Source organism: Cygnus olor, chromosome 7, assembly GCF_009769625.2.
Source record: "Cygnus olor isolate bCygOlo1 chromosome 7, bCygOlo1.pri.v2, whole genome shotgun sequence".
Lineage (NCBI taxonomy): Eukaryota > Metazoa > Chordata > Aves > Anseriformes > Anatidae > Cygnus > Cygnus olor.
In genome coordinates this window covers 31,799,002-31,821,077 of record NC_049175.1, presented here as the reverse complement: position 1 = coordinate 31,821,077, position 22,076 = coordinate 31,799,002, and the positions used below count along the sequence as shown (strand labels likewise).

Sequence of the window (22,076 nt, the reverse complement as noted above, 5' to 3'; positions counted from 1 at the left end):
TGGTGGGAATGTGTCCAGAACTTAGGTACAGCTGTTCATATGGTTTCGATAAAATCTGCAAAAGCACTGTTGGTGTGTGAAGTGGTTTCTACTTCCATGTAGCGTGAAAGAGCTGCAATTGTCCTACTAGGTCAAAGCAATACCTTGGTCTTGATAGTAAGAGCCAGAGCAAACCCTTGCAAGGAAGGCCGAGCAATTAAGGAATTCCCACGGGAGGGTTTTCTCTACCCCCGCAATCAGTCAGTGGTTGGCTGATGCTCTGGGCCAGCAACGTTTTTATTTCTTATAGATCGTTCATCCTCAGCAGCAACATAGTGGTATTCTTTCTCATTATCCATGCCAATAGGAAATCTTTTGAAGTGGGATGACATGGAACCTCCACATCTCATCGCAATGAGCCCCCCAGCTTCATTATGTGCCTCATAAAATAATTTATTAACTCTAAACTTTTTTTTTTTTTTTTTGACTTTTCAAATTCCACTGTGTAGCCCTTGCTGTTCTACAAAATGAAGGCTATAGCAATTGTCTGATGTTAAAGAAGTTGATGAGAAGATCTGAAAATCCTCCTTTATTTCTTTGTGAATCTCTGCCAGATTCTATGTTGTTGGTCTCTTCTCTGAATGTAGGCACCTCAGACATTCCAAAATCTCTTCATAAATTTCCTTTGATAGCTGCGTCTCAGCCACTCATCCATGGCAAGTGGGGATGCCTGTGCTACCAGATAAAATTGTTGGTGGATAACTTCAATGTCGATGAGAATTCAATGCTTGACAATGAGGAGCAGGACCTTTCAAGACTCAGGTGCTGAAAGGAGTGAAAGAAATTTGGCTCCATTGTATTTGCTTTTTATGCGTGTTCAAAAGAGGAAAAATACTTGCATTTTAATATCAAATCCAGCAATCTAAGTTGAGAGGGAAGTAATTATACATGAAAGGAATGTAGCCTTTTGTAATAAGGTTTTTAAAGTATCAGTTTCATTCTATCATAATATTTTTATGATTGAATTTACCTTTTAATATTTTAATAACTTTAGTATGAGGTAAGGAAGTCCTTTGTAGCTTATCTCACAAGCCTGTCTAGGACACTGCACTTAATGAGGTTTATAATTCAATATAACCACATCTGCATCTTTAATAATGTCTAACATTTAATCTTCATTGCACCACTTGAATCAAAAGATCTAAAATTAAACCTGCTGCAGCTTAATCTACTAATAAACACGCGTGACATTTTGTGCAAAACGTGTGCCTTATCAGCGTGGTGCACTCTTACAATTGTATCAGATGTAGCAAAACATAGTTTAATCAGCCAAAGGTAGTTGGTGACATTTAACTCCCATTGACACATCTGCTTTCAGGAAACACCAAGATCCTCCTCCTGCAAAAAAAGGAAGTGATTGTGATAGTGTTAGCAAGCACGGGTCTAAATCCCATTAGTTAGAGCAACATTTACACAGACCCTTATGGTGATGAGTAGTCTTCAGACAGATAATTTTGAGGCCTTCAGTAGGAACCTTGGCTTTGCATGTGGTCAGTGGTGGGGTGCTCCTAATTTCCCTGATAATTAACTGGAGCACCTGACCTCTCAAAGCACCTGAACATTGTTTGACTTGTCAATACTGCAATGCAAAAACAGTTTTGATGGTGGAAAACCAGACTTGCTGTGTGTGTCCTGCCCACCTCATGTCCCCATGGCCCTCGTAGGTTGTTATAAGCCTGCTGAGACCACACCACCACACTCTCTAGAGGGAAGGTAAATCAGTCTGGATCATAAAGGCATTCTTTCAGCTATGGGTGGCTACAGCCATGATATTTGGTGGTTTTGGGTGGTCTACAGTAGTGCTGTGCACCTCCACTGAAGGATGAGGGGGCTGCAGATGAGACATAGCCTTCACCTGTGTGCCCTGAAGGAACGTTACATGAGAAAGTCCTTCTGAATTGATGGGACTTCACACCAGTGGCCAGAATAAGGGGGCTGCTCCTGCAGAGCTCTTTGTAGACTCAAGGTTTTGCTTGGGACCTATGGATTGGTGGTGTTTCTTTTCAAAAGTGTGAACATTGTTTTCTAATCAGGTGCCATGCTTTGTGGGTTACAGCAGTATTGTCACTGTGACACCAAAGTTTCCCTCTGATGAAAATGAGGTTAAAAAAAAAAATCAGGAAAGAAGATGTAACATGCAGAGATGACATTTTTGGAGAACAGGCAGTTTTAGACTCATCTTTAACATGTTCAGGTGAAATGATGAATTTGCGAAAGCTGAGCACAATTGCTTAATAAGAAGCTAAATCAGACCACTTATCCTCAGGCCAGCTATGCTCAAAATCATTGTTTTAATTCTTTACAGGTGCAAAAATTAGCAACAAAATCAGAGAAAAATTGAAGCCTATATTAGATCTTGATTCAAGATGCATGTAATTCTCCCTGCATTTAAAGGACTCTGGCTGGGGCCCTTACTTGCAGAGTAGTCAAGGTCTGTTTTCTTTTATATGTATTTTGGAGCAAAAATGGTAAACAACAGTGTAGCTCCTCCGTGTGAGATACCTTTGTGATGTTCACAGGAAGCCCTAGTCGCAAATAAGAGATAGTTCTTCACTGGGATTGAATCAGAATAATTTGACATCAGCTGGGTCAGGGTAAGGTGCTTTGATCGGAGGAGATGAAAGACTGGTGAAAACTCTGCTGGGCCATAGAGTCCCCTGCCGAAGCTGAAACTTCGTGTTTCAACTGGACTTCATCTGAGCTTAATTAAATAAGGGAAGATCAAAGCCTACAAATCTCCCTGATCTATATCAACACGGCAAATTAAAGGTAAAATTTCTCTGTATCTTTCTGTTCCTTTGAAGTCAGTAGTGAACTTTGTGCCATGCACTAGGACACAACGAATACTGTTTGGGTAGCTGCAGGTTTACAGTGACTTTGACGTCATGTTTATGTAAGGGAGGGAGGGAAGCTGCTTCTTGAAATGATGCCTTCACAGCTGTGGGTCCCCGCTCCTCCCCCAGACTGATTTTATCTCTGGGATTTGCTTTGTCTTACAATGATGCCAGAAGCACGATTACATCTAATAAATCAAGATAACTACTGTCTTCGTTTTCCTTCAGCTATCAATCACAAATTATTCCATTTCTGAACAACCACTTTTCCTCCTGCCTTCCTTGCATACTAGTGAGGTGAGTTGGAGACCCGGTTGATAAAAACATCCTGACCTAAACCAGCTGGAAATAGACAGTATAATAATGCAAGTCCACCGTCAGCCCTCATCTATTTTTATTTGATTGGTATCTGATTGTGATTGAAAGACTCACTCCCCTAGTTAGTTACCTTGAGGCCAACCTTGAAAACGTGTCACATTTGGCTACTTGATAGCATCTCAAGCGTAACGCTAGATCCAGAGTGCATATAGCATGAAAAATAGAAAGCTGGCATCTTGCTACATTGCACAGCAAAGGAAAAGCAACATGGAAAGAATCTGACAGACATGCAAAGAAATGGAAGTGCTGCAAGGCAGAGAGAGGAGCCAGCGCACATGCATTAGCAGCTCTGGGCAGGACAAAACAGCGACTTCCCCAGGGTCTAGACTGGTCCCATGTTAAACTGTTGTTGCAAGCTACAACAAACCTTGCCCACAGTTAGGGTCTATGTGAGGATGGCTTTGCCTGTGTATGGCTCAGGAGGGTGGAAATCAGAGCAGTTCCCAGGGTTTTATTTGCTGGGTCTGGGATTGAGGTTGTAGAGGGGATGAAGAATGTGTTTGTGACACAGCTGTGCCAGGGCTGCATAGGATGCTTATATAATGTACACAACTAGGGGAAATAAAAGTTGTGATCATGTTGAATAAAAGCCAGGAAGAAGCAACAGTAATGGGTCTGTGAAGGGGGAGAGCACTGGTTATTTAGTTTTCAGTTTCAGTTGTCTAACTGACAGCCATAAATAATAGCTGTGAGGACAAAAGATACAGATCTTCAAATCATACCTCCCTGAAAAGAAGGGAGGGGTGCTCTCAGAGGTTGGGTAACTAAGGCTAATAGCAACAAACCATGACGATGTGCTCCAGAATAGAGAATTAGGGAAGTCAATATACCTGCTGAATAGAGTGGTGCTGCAGCACAGAGACTAGGAATAGCAACGGAAGAGTGAGTAAATAGCCCTCTCCTTTCATCTGCACTGGAAATGCAAATGGGAACTAGATTGTATTGCCGTGGGAGTAAGAGACGTCGTCGGTATTACATAAAACAGGGATTGACTTTGGGTCAATGTGCTACATTTGATGCTGGTTTGCGTTTGAGCTGCTCTCAGAATAGCATGATAAAAAACAAATAGTGTGCTGCTACATTTGGTGCCGCAAGGAGATATATCAAAGAGGCCAAAGACAGTTCTCACTGGCAATAAATAACTTTCTAAAACAGAAGTTGCAATTGATATGTAGGATTGGTTGCTTTTTCAAAACATTCTTGACATCACTGCCATATCAGCTTCTCCACTGGGTGTATCATAAAATAAGTTGGTCTCTGGTGTGCAGGTAGCAAGCCATGGTGCTGGCTAGCAAAGGCTTGGGAGGGAAGGGTTTTCCCTGAAGTGGAAAACCTATAGGAAAACATAGTGAACGTTAATGAATACTTCTGAATGTCTGCTTCAGGTTTTCTGTTTGGGAAGTGAAGCTCCGTTAGCTCCCATTAAAGCTCCCCTTGGGGTGGCTGTGAGACCCCTGCACTGTGCACGGCAGGGCAGAGCTTCCTGGCTGTCTGTATCCAGGGGTTGAATTCTGCCCCAGGGCACCAATTTTTACCATCGGATGTGCTGGTATCATTGCACAGCTGCCGAGAGAGCAGGAGATCCTTACTAAACATATATCCAAGGGTAGGTTTCAGAGGGTAATCTCCTAGGTCCTGTACTGGAGCAGCTAACGCCTCAAACGTGACCTTCGTTCCTCAGTGCTGTGGGCAGTCATGGAAGAGATGGGAAAGCTGAGCCCGTGGGGAAGCTTAGATATCTTTTTGCTATTGCTGTAAAAGGTTGGTGTACAATACACAGGCAGTTGCAGCAAAAGAGTAGTGGGGTTGTCAGAAGCGCGTAACGCTTGCATAGGCTGCGTGGCAGAACGAGGCTGCTGCAGATCTCTCTGAAAACCCCACCTCATTTTTAGGTGAGTATGAAAATAAAGTGCATTACTTTCTTGGACTATTTATTTGTGTTCTGGGGCAAGCAGTATCCATAACCTAGAGCAGTTCCCTGTCGGCTAGTGCGTGCCCATAACAAACGTCCCAGGCTGCTGCTCTCCCACCCCACAAAGCATGGGCTGCTCATTTTTAGCTGTTTGTCATTTTTAGCTAATAGGTGCAGAAAAAGGAACAATGAACTAAGGGTTCCAAATGGCTGTCAGTAAATTTATTTTGCAGTTAACAGCCTTTGTAATGCACAGACTAACTTTATCTCATTTCACTGTGGGTGTGCTGGGATAATTGCTCGAGTACTTTGTTAAAAAGAAAAGCTCTCCACATTTCCATTAACTCGCTGCATGGTGTCTGTTTCACTTGACTGCACTAGGTACCATTTACAGTTCAATTTCACAGTCATGATGGACTGAAACACATAAACCTGCTTTCTCTCCACTCCACTAATCACATGCATTAATAAACAGGGAGATTCATAAGGTCTGTTACTCTTATTTTCCTTTGTAGGTCTATTTTTATGAATTAAATCGTGAGCGTTTTTTTCCTACAAAATCCAAACTGCCAGAGGAATAAATACAGCCCTGTCTTATTCAGTAGGGTGTAATAAGCTACTATTTTAGGGAAGCAAGCCAGGCGTACAGAAGTTGTTGCAAATTAAAAAGAAAAAAAAATCCAGCAACAAAGAATGGCATTGTGTGATGTCAATCTACAGTATGCATGTGTTTATATAATCACATTGGAATTTACTTTGAACTTTAGCCTGGAAAATTTACTTACTGGGGGAAGGGAAAAGGATTTGAGTATCTAAGCACCAAAATAGCCAAGACAAAGTAGTAAAACTGTGTGGTTGGTTGTAGAGCTGAACCACGTGAAAATGCAAAGAATCCCTTTTGTAACGGGTAGAGACAAGTAAGCCACTTGGTCATTACAGTATGAGATAAGTATACAAGCCACAGGAAATGCTGTGTTACTCACATTCCTCTCTTGTTTTTCCAAGGGTGGTTAATTTTTGCCTTTTTAAGGAATGTTTTTGGACGTGACTTGTTCTTGCCCTGGTTTAATCATATCAGTTCTCTACAGAAAAAGAAAGAACTGTCATAAGTACTGTTACATGAGATAAAATGTGGGTAAGAGATCAGAACGCCAACGGCTGTCTTTTTCCTGTGGCTTCCTTGGTGAAGGAAGAAGAAAAAGAAACCCAAGTCTGACCCATCGCACTGGTTGAGGGCTCAGTTGTCTAGTCCCAATTTCAGTTCTGTTTCCCACAAAATTCATACCCTCTGTAGGGATTGCTGTATCTGGCCCCTTGTAAACATGGAAGGAGCAGTGTTTCTTTGTCAAAGATGTGACAGAAGCATTCTGGACTCTCAATGGCATTTTCTAAGGTGCTCGATACCCAGCAACTTTCAGGTTAATTTGGCTGGAATAACAAAAGATCTCAATGCTCTGGTCACTGAACTATTTAGAAAATCGTGTTGCTTTAGCTGATGACCTGGAAGGAGAGCCCTCTTCAAAACCTCACCCTGAAATATTTGATGAAATGGAATGCATAGTTTTGGATCATGCCGTTATGTTTCTTTATTTGGGCCTGTTACATGACAGTGGTATGGCCACATCTTTGATCGTACATGGCCCATTTTGCAGTTTCCTGCTGAAGGAACGCCCTTCTGTGAACAACACATTCTGTCTGCAACGGGTATCAGTAATGGGCTGCTGGGTTTTTCATCTCCTACTCATAAATTCCTAGGATTTAATCACTAGTGTCAGAACAGCTTTGCAGTCTCTTTCTCTCTCCCTTTTAAATGTTGCCTTCTCAGGGTGTTTTTTTCTTTTCTTTTTTTTTTTTTTTTTTGAGAGCAGACAATGGTCGAGATTGTATTTCTGCTTAGACAAACATGACAAAACGTGTTTTTTCTCTCAGTAAATGCCACCTGTCCTAAAAGGCAATTGGGTGGCTTCTGTGATAAACCACCTGCAGTGTACAAAGGCAATGTGATTCATCTTCAGGCTTAGCTATTGCAATAATAAAGCTTTTCCCAATCAGTAGCTAAGGTAGTTTAATTACAGTATTTGAGCTGGAAAACACAAGCATGTAGAAACTTCCTCTGTAAGTGACTCACGCAATGTTTGGAAATTCACCATAGCAGCGAGCCTTTACTTTAAAGCTTACTCTTCCCCCCTCTCCCTCCATGTTTTATCTATATATTTTTATTTTTATTTTTTTATCAAGAGCTGTTAGAAAGGAGGTTGCTGTGATGAGGGTGTTGGTCTCCTTTCTCAGGTGACAAGTGATAGGACACGAGGAAATGGCCTCAGATTGTGCCAGGGGAGGTTTAGATTAGACATTAGGAAGAATTTCACTAGGGGACATGGTTTAGTGCTGGGACTTGGGAGGTCAGTTTGATGGTTTGGACTTGACGATCCAACCTAGATGATGTGGGGGTGCAGGGCAGCCCTTTGCTTCTTTGTGAGGTGAGGATGACAAAGATATAGCAGGATGACATTAGGTCCTTCTTTCCCGATCATGCAGCCTGCAAATACAGGGTGGGATATAGGGGATGAGGAAACCATGCTGGTCTATTCTGCCGATTGTTTCCCTAGGAAGCAGATCTGACCCTTTTAAATACTTTCTGTGAAGACTGCAAAGACACATGGAGAATAGGAAGCTGGTCTTAAAACCCCCAAAAAACAACAACAACAAAAAACCTGGATCCATGCTTCTAGCTGTTGTAGAGGTCTACGCTGAGAGCCTCAGCCTTCTGCTGTCAAGGGAATTTACTGAAATTCTCCTGACTCACTGCATAGGGTGATCAATTACAAGATGGGAAATGATGAAAAGACTGCGTAAACGCACAGTGGCTGTCTTTTTCTGGGCAATAGTCTGAATCCATGAATGATTAATGTGTTCAGTTCTCGCAGAACAGCAGATCCTCTGTGCTCCTCTTTGGAGCCTGGGGTATGCAAAGACGTGCAGGACTGAGCTGAGCCTTCCTGGCCCCAGGGTGCTTTGGCTCGGATCCATGTCTCCATGATGCTGCACTTTATTTTGTACACTGGAAAGCTTAGGCTAAATGCTGCTTGGCTAGTTTGTGTACCTCTGTGCTCCACAGACTTGCACGTGAAGTGTGCCCGTTAACAGCATCAAGGGAAGTGAAATAAGGCATCTGTGTCATTAGACCTTTTTATTCCTTGTAATTCATTAGCTGAAGTCATTTCTGCAGCCACTGACTTTTCTTCTCTTGCTTGCTGAGTTCCTTTAACTGTGAATTTTATTAAAAAAATAACCTTAACCTTATAAATCTTGTAATATTTTTCATTTATCTGCAGTCAGTAGCAACAGGTATGGTCCTTTTCTTTCCAGTATCTTTTCAATACCCATTCTCCGCCTGGAATCCTCAAAGCCTGCAGGGTTTTGGGATACCTGGACCTGCAGCTTTATTTCTGTAGTCTTCCAAAAATTCCTGGGTTGAGTTTTATGTTCTTTTAATCCACTTTTTCAGTTACTCTCCGTAAAGTCCCCGCGGTCCAGGGTGAGGTCAATTTTACTGATGTGTCAACAGACTTTTCATACAGCTCAGCATTTTCTGTTTCTTCTGTCCAAGCTATGGCCATCATTAGGCTAGAACCTAGTAGCATCAGCTACGAGGAGAAATAAATCTGGGCAGAACATGTATCCTTGTCTGACTTCAGTGGTCATCCTGAACCATTCCATCATCACCTTGCCTGCTGTTGCCACATGCAGTAACTTGCTGTAGATGTCTTCTGTTGGCTTGATCAATCTCTGGGGATGTCACCTGTCTGCAGAATTCACCTAACGCTTTGTGTGACGCTGGCAGAGTCTGCTCAGATTCTGTGAAATTATTACAGCACATTTGGCTGGGTCCTCGCAGACTTTTCTGGGTTGTGTCTTGAAACAATATGTTGGTATGTTTTCCTGGAGTGCTGCCCTATACGCAGCCTGTTCATCTGGAGGTATTTCTTCAATCTTTTCTCCAGTGCCCTTCTTTTCATTGTTTACTCTGTTTTTATTTACATTTATTGATGAATGAGTTTGTACAGCACCCTACCTGCTTTCAGCATGTTTCCAGTGCCATTTTGTCTCCCTGTTTCTCTTTCAGACTTTCTTCCCAGACCTTGATGCTTTTGTTTCCTCTCCAGACAAAGCAGTCAAATAAATAAAGCAACAAACAAACAAAACACTCCCACCCTCAAAAAATAAGAAAACAACAAAACAAAACCCTTTGTACCTGTTCTCTCATATTTGCCCCAGGAAACTTCCTGCTCACCTCGGGCTGCTCCTCACACACAGCGTTTTCACCTCAGCCTACGTCCCCTTCATATAGCATGTTGCTGGGAAGTCCTCCAAACAACAGTTTGGCCTAGAGATTGCTCAAAAGCTATGTCAGAACAAATAATTATGATTTAAAAATGTTAGAGTTGATACCAGAAAGGATTAGTAATGGAAACAAAGTAAAATTTTACTGTGCCCTTCTGCTGAGAGTGCCTCTGCAAGTATCCTGTTGGATCTCAAACTATTTTTTTTAATGTGACTGCCTGGGTTTTGCTGGCTTCTGCCTTTATGCTGATAAAGATGACTTTTGACAGGAAACAATAGGGTCTGTGTGTAACAGCCTGTGTTTCTGGTCTAGATTCCTTGCCAAAATAGCTACACTTAGGACTTGCACAGTTCTTTTCATCTTCAAAGCCTTTCACAGATCCGATGTAAACAGCTGGAGTTCCACTGATTTTGGTGGCAAAGAGCTTAGCAGCCTTCAGAAAAGGATTGTGTTTGCATGGCAAATGGGAATATCATCTGCCACTCTGCTAGCCAGAATTATTTAAAGACACCAGGCTTCAAGCAAGAAAACAATTAGCTGCATGGGGCTAAGAAAGTTTCCTTGTGGTCAATGTGCATGTTCCTTGCTATGACTTAATGGGATGAATTGTTGGGCAATTGAGGTTTGATTATTGAATCATCTCTCAAGTGTTTTACAAGAAATGCAAGTTGCTGAGACAAGCAGTCCTTTGGAATGTAATTGATTTTGATGTTTGCCCAAGCCATGTATCTGCATGTCCTAATATGTATATCCATTGTGTAGAGATAGGCTTGGCTTTTTTTTTTTTTTAATTAATGTATTAATAGCTTTGAGATTCACTCTGCCTTACGGTATTTAACAAAAATGTTTTATTTCACTAGTACATTGTATAATACATGTTGCTATAGTTAGGTTTGGAATAGACTTACAAGGTCAGGAGTGAGTCCCTCCCCCTGCTGCATGGCAAAACCAACTCTGTCTAGCCTGGGCAGCTGTTTACTTAGTTTTATTATCAATTATTTTTGCATTTACCTATGTAGTGACTGAAACACTGCCTTATAGTCAGACAATACTCTGTTCTACAATGTAAATGAAGCCAGTTTTTTCCAGCTTCCCCTGTAAATCGTGTTTTTCTGCACTTATGACTCCTGTTGATATCTTCTCAATGAACTGCAAATCCTCCACATTTTTCTTAATGTGATTGCATAAATCTGGTTACAATATTCCAGCTGAGATCTCACAATAGTAAGAAAGATTTATTTATTTTTTTTAAAGTTACTTGTTTGGAAGGAAAAAAACTCCTCCAAAACTGATTTCAGTTGTCTTATCCCTGTTATGGCCCTGTTATTCACTGCTCTAAGCTTGTGCCAGTCTCCTTGGATTTGCTATGTGTTTTATTTTTGCACGTGGAGGTTGAGGCACAAGCCAGTGAGTTGGTTTCTGTTCACTGCTCTGGGGGAAGCGGGCAGCAATGCCAGGATTTGAAACCCCTGTGTCAGCGTTATGAGCTGGTGCTTCAGCACAAGCCTGTTCCTCTCATCTGAAGAGAAATAACCTCAGGAATGTGAAAGATTGCGAATCAGCCAAACACTCACCCCCTCTAGTGAGTCACCTGCTTTTTAGTTTCTGGGTGGTGGACAATTTTGTCCTCCCTCTTTGAAGCAGCTTAGAATAGTTCCTTTTTAATTTGTCATCAGTGTAGCCTGCCAGCTCCCTGTCCACAGTCCTTTCTTCAGAAACCAGTCCCAGCCCAGTGCCACCAGTGCAGGTGATGCTTCCAGGGCAGGGAGCATGGTCATTGCTTCTGCTGCACGTTATCCAGAGCTCGCTCAGCAGACCTGGGTGGGAGGGTAATAAAAATGTCTGTGGCTGCATCCATGGACTAGCACTCCTGCTGCTTCTGACAGGAGGTGAGCTGCTGGCATCAAAGGGAGATTTCCTGAGGAGGATCACTGTAAACACAAGCCTGTTGGTGTTCAGCTTGTGAGACATCTTGTTTACAGCCAAGTACTGTACTTCTACCTTAAAAACGCAGAATACGGCAGTCCTCTCCCCTCCTCTGCGGTACAGACACAAGCTTTCAGCTGTGTATTTGCTTCAGAAGTAGCATCTGAAGTCCTTCCTTCCTTTTCAGTCAATCAGGGATCTCCTTCAATCCATCATTCTCTGTCCTTAAATATTTGGCAGTGGCTTCCTCTGGGCTCCCTTTTCTCCTTCAGAGCCTCCTTCATAAAACCAGACTCCTGTCTCCCAATGCTTTAGTGAGGTTTTGGATTATTATTTTCCACAGTGCCTTTTCTTCCCATCATTTCTTTATTCGCTTTCTGATGTCTGTTCTCTACACAGGTCAATGGTTCTTACCTGAATCCTTAGACAGCTTTGTGAATATCGTTTTTCTTCTCTTTCACATAAATGTATTTTGCTCCTGAATAGCTCCAAACCGCCACAACAACTGTTTCCTGGTAAGAGTGAAAGATTCATGAAAATATCTTCAAATTACTGCATTCATCGTTCCTAGCTTCCCATATTATGCCTCTTCTCTTATTATCCTGGGCAGCCATCAAGATGAATAAAGGCTGTGAATAACCCCACTTTCTGCCCCTCAACACCTTCTCTCTGGAGTAAAATTCTCCCCCCTCTCTCAGCTTTAATTTTCACATGGTGCATTTGCTGCTGCACTCCCCTCCGGGACCCTGCCAGGAGAAGTGCTAACTCTATTTTACGGCAGATATTCTGATGGGTGGATTTTTCTTTCCAGTATCCTACCTCAGTACACAGCTCTGCAACACTGGTGTCACCGCTGTCACCAGGCATGTGTAGGAGCAGCATCGCACCAGCTGGACCCTTCGTGCTGTCCCTGCTCAGATGCTCAGGGCTACGCGGGGTCCCGTGGGGCAGCTGGTCCTTGGGTGGTGCTTGCAGGCTGTGTGCTGCCTTGCCAAGGCCAGCACATTCATGCCCATCCTCTGTGATTGCCTTTTGTCTCTCCAGCTGTTACAAACCTCTCCTCTGGTTGCCAGTGAGTCTGTCCTAGCAACAGGGAAAGTTACCACTGTGAAAAAGCTAATCAGAGAGATGAGCACAAAAATATGTTAATGATATTTAAACCTGCGGCACTTCCAGCTAAGAACTGCCCGGCTTTGCTGGTTCTGCAAAGCCAGAACTTTGTAGCACGGGGAAACCTGGTGTCAGCCAGTCCGATAAGGTGCAGTTAATGCTTATCTATAAAATGCAAACCCGATAAAAATAGCAGCTTTTCAGGCTCCGCTTGATATCCAAAGAAGTGCTCTGTGGTACATTTAGGATCAGAACTTTTAATATCAGTAATTCTTCCATTAGAGCACAAAGCATTTTATTTTGCATCAGAATAAGTCCAGAAAGACTCTTTAATAGATTTGGTTAAAGTCCTGGATGATAGTCTAAATATTTAGATTATCGTCCAGAATCCCAGATCCAAGCTCATAAGTGAGCAAAGGGAAATACCATTTTTTATCCAGAAGACTAGGATACTGAATGCAGAAATCCAGCTGCATGAAAACTATACAATATGCCAGAAATGTCAGATGTTGTCACATGGGTAATTTTAACTGGATTTTATTTATTTATTTTTAAAAACACATCTGTTCTGATGCAGGTGTTGCAGCCCAATGCAAACACAAAATGAATGTTTTCATGCCTTCTGGTAGTAATATGTAAATACTGTATTATTATTTTTTAATGCATTGCCTTTCATTCTGTCTGGAGCAGTATTATTTTGTGAATCTGTCACTGATAGTGATGTGCTAGGGGAAAGGGTGAACATAATCATTTAGCTATGAGACAATGAATAAAATAAATGATGTTGTAGATTTATAGTATTTAGGTCCAGAAGGGACTGTTGCATTTAGCTTGACCTCCTTTATATCACATCTTTATAAAGCAGGAGCTGTCTCTACCGCACTAATCATTTTTTGAGGCCCATGTTGCATACAATTATCAGTCTCCTGGATAAATACCAGCTGTTGGGATCCTTCCAGCTATGCTTTTTTCCTGAAGAGGCTTCTGTATAATAGAATGGGACTGATGCTCTTTTTGAAACAAAATTGTGCTACAGGAGCCAGGAATGTAGGAGCTTTGGGTCCAGGGACAATGAGGGTTTCTGGCACCATTCTGAAACTAGTAAGGGTGAGTGGTGAGCAGCAAGGGTTCCCCAGTCTGGCAGCCAATTTCTTACATTTTCTAAGGGAAGAATCATGGGGAAAGCAGAGAGAAATGCCTCGGAACAGGAGACGTCTCCCTCTGTCTGCAGCAGCCTCTGGCAGTGCCCAGGAGTAAGGATGCTGCATGCAAAGAAGCTACATTTGTCCCTCTGACAGTAAAAGGACCTACACTGTTGTTTTTTTCTTCTGCTCGTTGCCTCAATAATGAGCAGATTGCCCATAACCACGGCAATCAGCAATGAGGTGACAGGTTTCTAATGGGCTAATCACAAAGGGAATTTCACTGGTTACAAATGTCCTGCAGTGAAACGGTTTCAGTAGGGCTCCTACCTACTTACGCCAATGACCATCATATCAGCGTGTACGCTCGAATATGTGAGCAGGAAGAGGATGCAGCACGCTGCTTACACGAGGAATTGTATTTCGGTTATATTGGGAAATCGGTTTTACTAGGAGCTCGTGCACCTGACTGATCGTATAGCTCTGCAAATGCTCATGTTAGAGCCTTGTTGACACCTGTGTGTGTGGATACAATTACGCTAGCACATCCGCGCAGTCCATTAGGCACTGTTGCTCAATACTGGTGATGGCTGCAGTTTCAGGGGTAGGGTGGAAACAGGATGCCTGCAAAATGGACCTTTTTGCACTGCATGTAGCATGGGCTGTGTTGGGGATTAGGCTGCAGCTGCCTCTCGGTTCCGAATGCTCTGTTTTCCTGGAAAAATGACTATGAATTGACCTTTCTCCTGTGCTCTTCATACATGCCTTGTGCTTGCAAGGCTGTAACAAGCTTTCTTAAGAAGATTGCCTCAGATTGCCTCTATCTTTCTTCCTTTTGTGAGCAACTCAATGTGTACCAGATGGGAGCCCCAGGTGTGGAGCGTGGCTGCCCCACGTTCTTTCAAGATAGTAACTGGGAGCTCGGCTGGTTTTTTCTCTTCCAGTCTTTTTTATTCTTTATTTTTTATTTTTCCTAATAAATGTGGCATGTGTTTGGGGCTCTCATCTAGTGAAATGATTTCAACTTAATCTTGAATCTCTCTCTGGGAAAGAGATACTTTTGAGAAAAATATCTTCCCTCTCATTTTGGTACAGCCTTCTATGTAGCCTGAATGTCAGGAAAGCCATTTATAGAGCATGTACAGTAATTGCATGCTTAATATTTCATCAGCTGCATTAACAGTAACGTCACTAAAACCAGGTATAGATTTAAAAAGATCTCTCTTGATTAAAAGTGGCTTTAGAGATTCTTGTATATAATAATAGCAGCAATATCTATTATTCTAGATGTTGCTATGGGTTTCCAAATCTAATAATTCAATCCACACAAACACACACAAATTTGCACTGAGATTTTGGACAAAGCATATGTTTTATATTTGTCAGCGATTCTCTAATTGCACCAAAATTAGAGTGGTGTGAAGTAGACTGCTTCAGCCTGAGCCATGCTCTTCTTTCACAGCCATGAGAACTCAATATTTTAGGATTGTGCAAAAACCCCATGCTTTAGTTACTGTCCTACAGTTAGCAGCTGTAGGAAGTAGCGGTTAGAGTAACAGATTGGTTTTCTACCAGACTTACTTTAGGCTCTTGTGATATGATGTCATTCAATGTTTGGCCATGAGGAAAAGATGTTGATTTTGAAACAGTGCTTTAACTTGCTTGCAGTCTACTCCATCGTAGTAGTAACTGAGAACAAAGATATACTGCCAAATCTCATGGTCTGAAACCCTGTAAGCATGCCTGAATGGTAAATAAAAGAAGGGATTTATTGGCTGTGTCTTAGTAATAAATCTCTTGAAGTTCACTCTTGTCTTAAAAATGAAAAATAAACTTTGTAAGAAGGTCTTGTGTTAAATGGGGATGAGGGATCTCTCAACAACCAGTGTCAATTGGCTTCTTCAGAAGCACGCTTGTTGGTTATGATTCCCTTTTATTATTGAACTCATACTTTAGCAAAACTTTAGTGATGTTTCCATTGCATTTTTGGACAGAGACAAGGAGTTGTTTTTAATGTCTATGCTTCACTGATTTAAAAACAAACAAACAAACAAAAAAAAACAACAACAAACAAACCAAAAAACAAAACAAAACATACAAAACCACACGTTCTTTTCAAGTTATAATAATCAGAATAGGTTTCACAGATGTCCTCTTCCAGTTTGGATGTGGGCACATCTTGAGACATGCACGGTGAATTTCCATTGGCAAGCAGAACTGATCTCTGGAGAACAGAAATGCATTATTTTGCAATGTTGTAACTTAGGTCAATCTGTGCTTTAAATTAAATATGTATATATGTATTCATACTTAAATATATGATTCTTCCATGGTTAGGAATGGAGAAATTATTACTCAATATTAGATAGGTAATATACTGCATTCAAAATCTGAATACTGATGAGAAAATCATTGCGTATTTTCTACTTGGGTCATCCATGCCGAATGATAACATCAGTCATGTCCCACTGTATATCTGCTCTAAGTTTTATAGGTGAGAAAATGTACGCACCTGCGTAAAATGAAACTCCACTTCAGTGCTTACTTATGATTCAAGCCTCAACTAGCTGTTTTATAAAGGTAATCCTCTGCATAAGAGTAGGGGAGTGAGAAGTACTTCACTGATACTTCTGGTCATACTACTTTCTCTTCTATTGTGATAACATCAAATAAATTGCAGGCTTCTTTCTACTTTTTTTTTCTTTTTCTTTTTTTGCACTCTCACAGTCTGTGGGACAGAAATTTCACAGGCTGCATGCACACAGCAGCACAGGTGGGGTAAGGCAGCGATTACTTCTCATGTTCCAGTAAGGTGACAATTATGTTGGTCAGCGTAGTATTGACTTAAACCTGCCTTCTACTTTCATGCAGGAATAAAAGCTGCTCCCTGCCACCCAATGTATTTGCTCATATTTAGTTAGTTTGCAACTGTAATGAAAGATTTTGCATATTCTGCCTGAGAGAGCTAGCTGTTGAGTGTCTGGTAACCCTTCAGATCTCGTACGCCTTCTGAGAGCTTACTGTTATTGTAATTATAAAGGTAAAGGATGTTGTCCTTGTGTGTATTGTATTTTGTGCAATTAGTTTTCTGTTACAATACTTTGCATCATCTTTAAGTGGCTGCTGGATGAATGAATGAAGTATTCTGCAGCTGGAAGTGGAGCTCCAATAGCTGGAGCAACGTGTGATGTCTGCTTGCTGGTGCATTTTTCCTTTTGCAAGTCCAAAGGTGTCACTTTCTACCTTTGCACAAAACCACTCGGTTAACATCTCTGTTGTGTAACATGGATTTACACCAATATGAGCACATGCAGGAGAGCCAAGTTCATGTGTCCAGTGCTGCTATAATTACAGAATGCTTTAAGTGGCATTCCAATGCTTTTATGTCATACGTGAAGTTGAGTAGTTGAAAGCTCTGTTCCTGCAATGAAATTCAATTATTGCCAAGGAGTTTGCTCCATCTTTATTTCCTGTATGGTGTTACAGGTTGTCCTATTTTCATTATCCCAGGCTGCCCTGAGCTGTCAGGTAGCAGTGTTTCATGTCAGGAAGCGTTCTGCATCCTTCTTCTGAGGGATATTGCAGAGTGCTCCCTGTGGATGAGCAGTGTCTAAAGGCTCACAGCAGCCTTGTGGCAGATTTCTTCTAAAAAATGTTGGGAATTTTTATTGGAATATTTTTTCAAATGGTCCAAGATCTTGTGCAAGCCTAACTAGTTAATGCATTTTTGTTCAGTCTCTGTTTTTTCTCCTGGAATTTTAAAGGCATCTTTTTTTTTTCTCTCAGAGTGAGCACATTGTGTCAATGATCTGTTCCTCTTCAGACCAGGAGAACTATCATTTTCTTTTCCCCGATGTTCATTTGCACTGGACCAATAGGTGATTATTCTAGCCTTTTCTACTATATATTGCATACACGTGCAAAGTATTGAGGCCTTTGATTTACGTGTCAGATAATTGATGACTCCAGACTTTTTGAATGAACACCTGATATCGTAATATTTCAAAATAATATGCTTACTCTGAAATGAAAGTTGGGTCCTACATTGTTTGCACTGTAACTGTTGGAGTTTCTCATCCAAGGATTGTCAGAATACTTTGATTGAAAGGGCAGTTAAAAAGAGAAAAACAGTCTTGGCTAATTCTATTCCTGAGGAATATTTAATGAAGGAGCTCTTGCAGAAATTCTGTTTTTCAGCTCAGTAAGAGGCTGCTTACTTTGAATTCAAATCATCGTAATATAACTGTTGTAGTTAAGTAACTCAGTCTAATGCTGTCTTTACATTGTTACATCCAGATTAGTTCTATGACAGAGTTTAATGAACACAAATCAATTGCCATCACCAGTCATCTGGAGACTGCAATTAAACAACTGGTAACTAAAAGGTCAGAAATGCTTACATTGAAAAAAAACAATCTCCATCTCATCATCAGCCTGTTAGCACTAATTTTAATACCTGCACTTATAAAAGAAATAAATCATAAGAACCCTCAGTAATTAATACAATTTCCTTCTTCCACATGGCAATAGCGTGGTAGCTTCATCCTAGTCTTCTTTCCTGGAATGTCAGCAAATGCTCCATTTAATGAGGGGATGAGTTTTGTCTAAATGCCCTGAAGAATTTGGCTTTGTAGCCTTACAATTCTGGGAGTTTTCCAAGCTGTAATCTGTTGATCGCCCTTCCAGGCTCTGCCTGAGGAGTTGGCTCCTCAAATCTAATTATGTCTTGTTGAGATGGAGCTGCCCGTTGTACTCATCTCTGTAGTTTGCATCTGCTGTGTATGTCTAGCGTATTTCTCTGTCTCATTTGGTGAAGAAATCCTGAAAAGTGGATATAGTGCATGTAGGATCTCTTCTGGTATTTTTTGTCCTCCGAATTAACTGCTTTCTGAAATGTTTTGTATACAGATGTGCCAGTGCTTTGCTTCCCCTTTCAGAAAAGCTATTTTTTCATCTAATTTTATTGGTGTTTCCATGTTTCTCTTCCAGTAGCATATTCATTTCTCCTCTAATATTCCCTAGATTATGTTTGGCTTCCTGAATTCATGATCTTCCATCCTTGCACTATTGAAGAGAGATTTTTTTTTTCCATGTGACTTGCCATGCTACTCTTGCTACTCGACATGGGATAACATTGCTTGTACCTCCTCCCTTGTTTGGTTTCTACTTTCAATCACCTTTTTGACTTTATTTTTTTTTCTGTGAGTACTCTGAAGCTCTGTAAAAATGGCTCTGTAAAATGGCTCAGTAAAACTCAACAAACCTGAGCTGTATAATGCTGTGTAGAGGCTCTCATTGTGTTGAGTGCTTATGTGCTTTGCCATGGGGGATTAGGCTAAGTCACATCCTCCATGGTGACGTGAATGTGGCAAGAGGAACGTTTCAGGGATTCTCAGAAGAGTACTTGATGTGTCAGGAGAAAGAACAATCTAAATCCTGCTCACTGGCAGTTGGAACTTAGGAAAGAGCTCTTGGAAACCATGAGCTCAATGTGCAGTGGCAGCCACAAAAGCCAACATGGCGTTGTGTGTCTTTGGGGAGGGTATTGAGACCAAAGCTTTGGGCATCGTTTTACTGCTGAGTGAGGCCTTGGTGTGCTCCAGCCCCTGAGGGCATTTCTCACTCACCCAGGCTGCACTACTCCCATCGCTCTGGCTAGCTGTGTTTTAAGCACAGGCTTAAAAACTTGCTGTACCTGATGCTGCAACGTACCTTGTAAGCCTCTCTCCTGTGGCTGTTGTTTGCTTGTCGAAATGCAGGGATCCCTCCCTTCCCCTTTCATATTTTTCCTATGTCTCACACAACGCAGCCCGTACTTTGGCTTGGGTTCTTAGGTGCCACTGTGCTTTATACTATGGAGGGAGTTTGTGCTCTCCACAAGTAACTCACATAACACACATTAGTGCACTGCTGTTATGCTGTCATTGAAATAGCTGGGCACAGGTGACTAATTTGAGGCAAGCTCTGAAATTCATGCCTTTCAATTATTGAAGTGTGTGTGTGTGGGGGGGGGGGGATGATGGTGTTAACAAAAAACCCAAACCAACCTAGCTCTGTAAGTGCCTCTCTTTTACTTATGTTAGCCCACTTCCCTTTTGGCATTTCCCTGTCTTACTGTCATTAGTATTTCCAACCCCCCTGTATCCTTAATGATCTACTTGGTTGACCTGCATCATTTAAAATATTTTTTCATTATAGTGATTTTCTCATTTAAGTCCCCAGGAGATCCCGATATGTAATCAGTTTTCTCTAACAAATGACCTCCTTTAACTTCATTAGTCCAGAATTAATTTACTAGCATCCAAGATATTGAATGTCTCTGATTAGTAAAATACAGTTTAAAAAAAAATTAAAGATCTCTTTCATTTATGGTCAAGGCAAGCATTAATTAAAACCCATATTTCTTTGCTAATATTGTTCACAGTTGAATTTAATAAAGAGGAAGCACTTGATGGGCTGTCACTAGACATTAGGTGAGGATGGGGATGGGATTACAGGCTTGCTGTGCGCGTAACAAATTCAAGTGGCTGCATTTTTTGCAGAGTGCTTCACTTCTCTCACAGCTTCCTTCACCTTTTAGGGAGCTTTTTAAGTGAGGGAGCCAGGAAGTGCCAAGTCCTTAGGAAGCAGTGCAGGAAGGGTGCAGTAAGGGGTTCAAGGAGGACGTGCTTTCTGCTGGCTGGTGCTTCCCAGCCGTGCACCCCTGCTGCTTGTGCATGTCAGCTTCAGCTGCGTGGTTGTCTGTCTTATCTCCATATCTCTCTGAAGAGATGTGCCTCCCTTTGGAGGCGTGCAAGTTATTTGCAGAATTAGCCACGCTGCCAGCCCTTACCCTTTAAGGCTTTGCAGGTTTCCATTCTGCAAATCCGCCGTGGCAGGCGCTGGCCTGGTGGCAGCATTTTTCCTCCTGCCGCCCGACAGTGAGCACGCTTGCACTGAGCACTGCACATGGGGTGGCTGACGAGGCTGCAAGGAATGTGTGCAGTGAGTGGCAGTCAGCCCCTGCTTACAGAATGACTGTTAGTCCTGGAGAAATAGAAACATGTAGGTGAGGGTGCCTGCATTGCCCCCTCAAGGTTGCTACATTTTTTTTCTGAGATAGAGTCAAAAAGAAGTTTTAAATACGCTTTTTTTAAAAAAAAAATATTATTATTATTATTTAATTTTAATTTATTTTTTTTTTTAACATAGATTTGGCCTGCAAAATGCCAAAAAGATTGAAACTGCACCAACAGAAGCATTGTGCTTGCTCTGGTCTTTATACAAGTAGGTCCCTTCGGTAAGGCTGAGGCCATAGCTTGGATCCCCTCTGTGCTGCAGCTGTACAGGAGCAGAATACAGCCTGACACAGCCCCCAGAAGACCTCCTTCAAAAAAAAAAAAAAAACCACATTATGGTCTCAGCAGTCTTAGCTGTGGAGCAACTTTCTGGCTGTGATGTGATGGAAAGCCTCTTTAGATACAGGCTGTGGATCTTAATGCAGGTTTGTTCCTCTGTAGAGGCGTGCAGGGAAGGAGGCCAGGGGCAGATACGTGGTCCTGCTGAGCCACCACTGAGGTCTTGTGAGCCTGAAGGTGCCTGGAAGCAGCTGGAGACAAACAGGACATGGTAGAGGGCACTTACAGGAGCAAATGGCCTCATGAATTGGCTCTCCTCTGTTTGTGAGAGTAAGGAGGGATCCAGGTAAGCAATCTAAATCTCTTGAAGGGAAGAGGGCAGGGAAAGAAATTGAAAGTGCTAAAGCAATTGATTACCTTTTAAATTTGGGGATGAGGGCGAATGTAACTCGTGCTTAAATTTAACTACCTGCAAAAGCAAATAAAAAAGAAAACTAATATTTCAGAAAGCCATAATCCACTATATTACAAGTGTATTCTGATTTTCAGTGTAGAGAATATAAGTTACTACTGCTTTCTGTCTATGAACTTGTCTATAAAGCAACAGCCAAATGGTGGATTCAGTAATGTTTCTAATATTTTTTTTCTTCTTTCTTTCTTACAATTTGCATAAAACACTTAGGATTTTTTTCCCCTCTGTCATACTGCAGTACGCTAAGTTTTCTGCACAAGTGTTTTGCCTGCAAGGCCTATATCTAATATTAGTTCATTTTAAATGTCTTTTTCAATTTAAATGTTAGTCCAGAAAACCAAAGAGATTGTAATCAAATGAGTATGCTCGATATATAGCTTATATGACTACAGGGTGGCTTTCTCGGTCTAATTCAAATGCTCTCAGAAAACAGGAGACAGATGATTCAGGAGCTGTTCTAAGGCAAGTCTTGCTCCTGGCAATATTTACTCTTAGGTAGATTAGAAAAAAATAAGAGCTGACATCTGAGGAAAAAGATGAAAAACAAAATAGGCTGATATCTTCTCATTACATGAGGGTAA

At 41.5% G+C, this 22,076-nt stretch overlaps 2 long non-coding RNA genes across 2 annotated transcripts in view; one reads left to right on the top strand and one right to left on the bottom strand.

Annotated features, from left to right (window-relative positions):
- Positions 1-217: 217 nt before the first annotated feature.
- LOC121073011 lies at positions 218-1,524 on the bottom strand. The gene is made up of 3 exons (XR_005821467.1): positions 1,459-1,524; positions 1,273-1,377; positions 218-804 (listed from the first exon to the last, which is right to left on the bottom strand). It is a non-coding gene; the product is annotated as an uncharacterized LOC121073011 (long non-coding RNA).
- A 1,181-nt stretch (positions 1,525-2,705) lies between these two features.
- Positions 2,706-22,076, top strand: part of LOC121073010 — a 46,178-nt gene continuing 26,807 nt past the window's right edge. The window contains exon 1 of the long non-coding RNA XR_005821466.1: positions 2,706-2,808. This is a non-coding gene — a long non-coding RNA (uncharacterized LOC121073010). The remainder of the gene's footprint in view (positions 2,809-22,076) is intronic.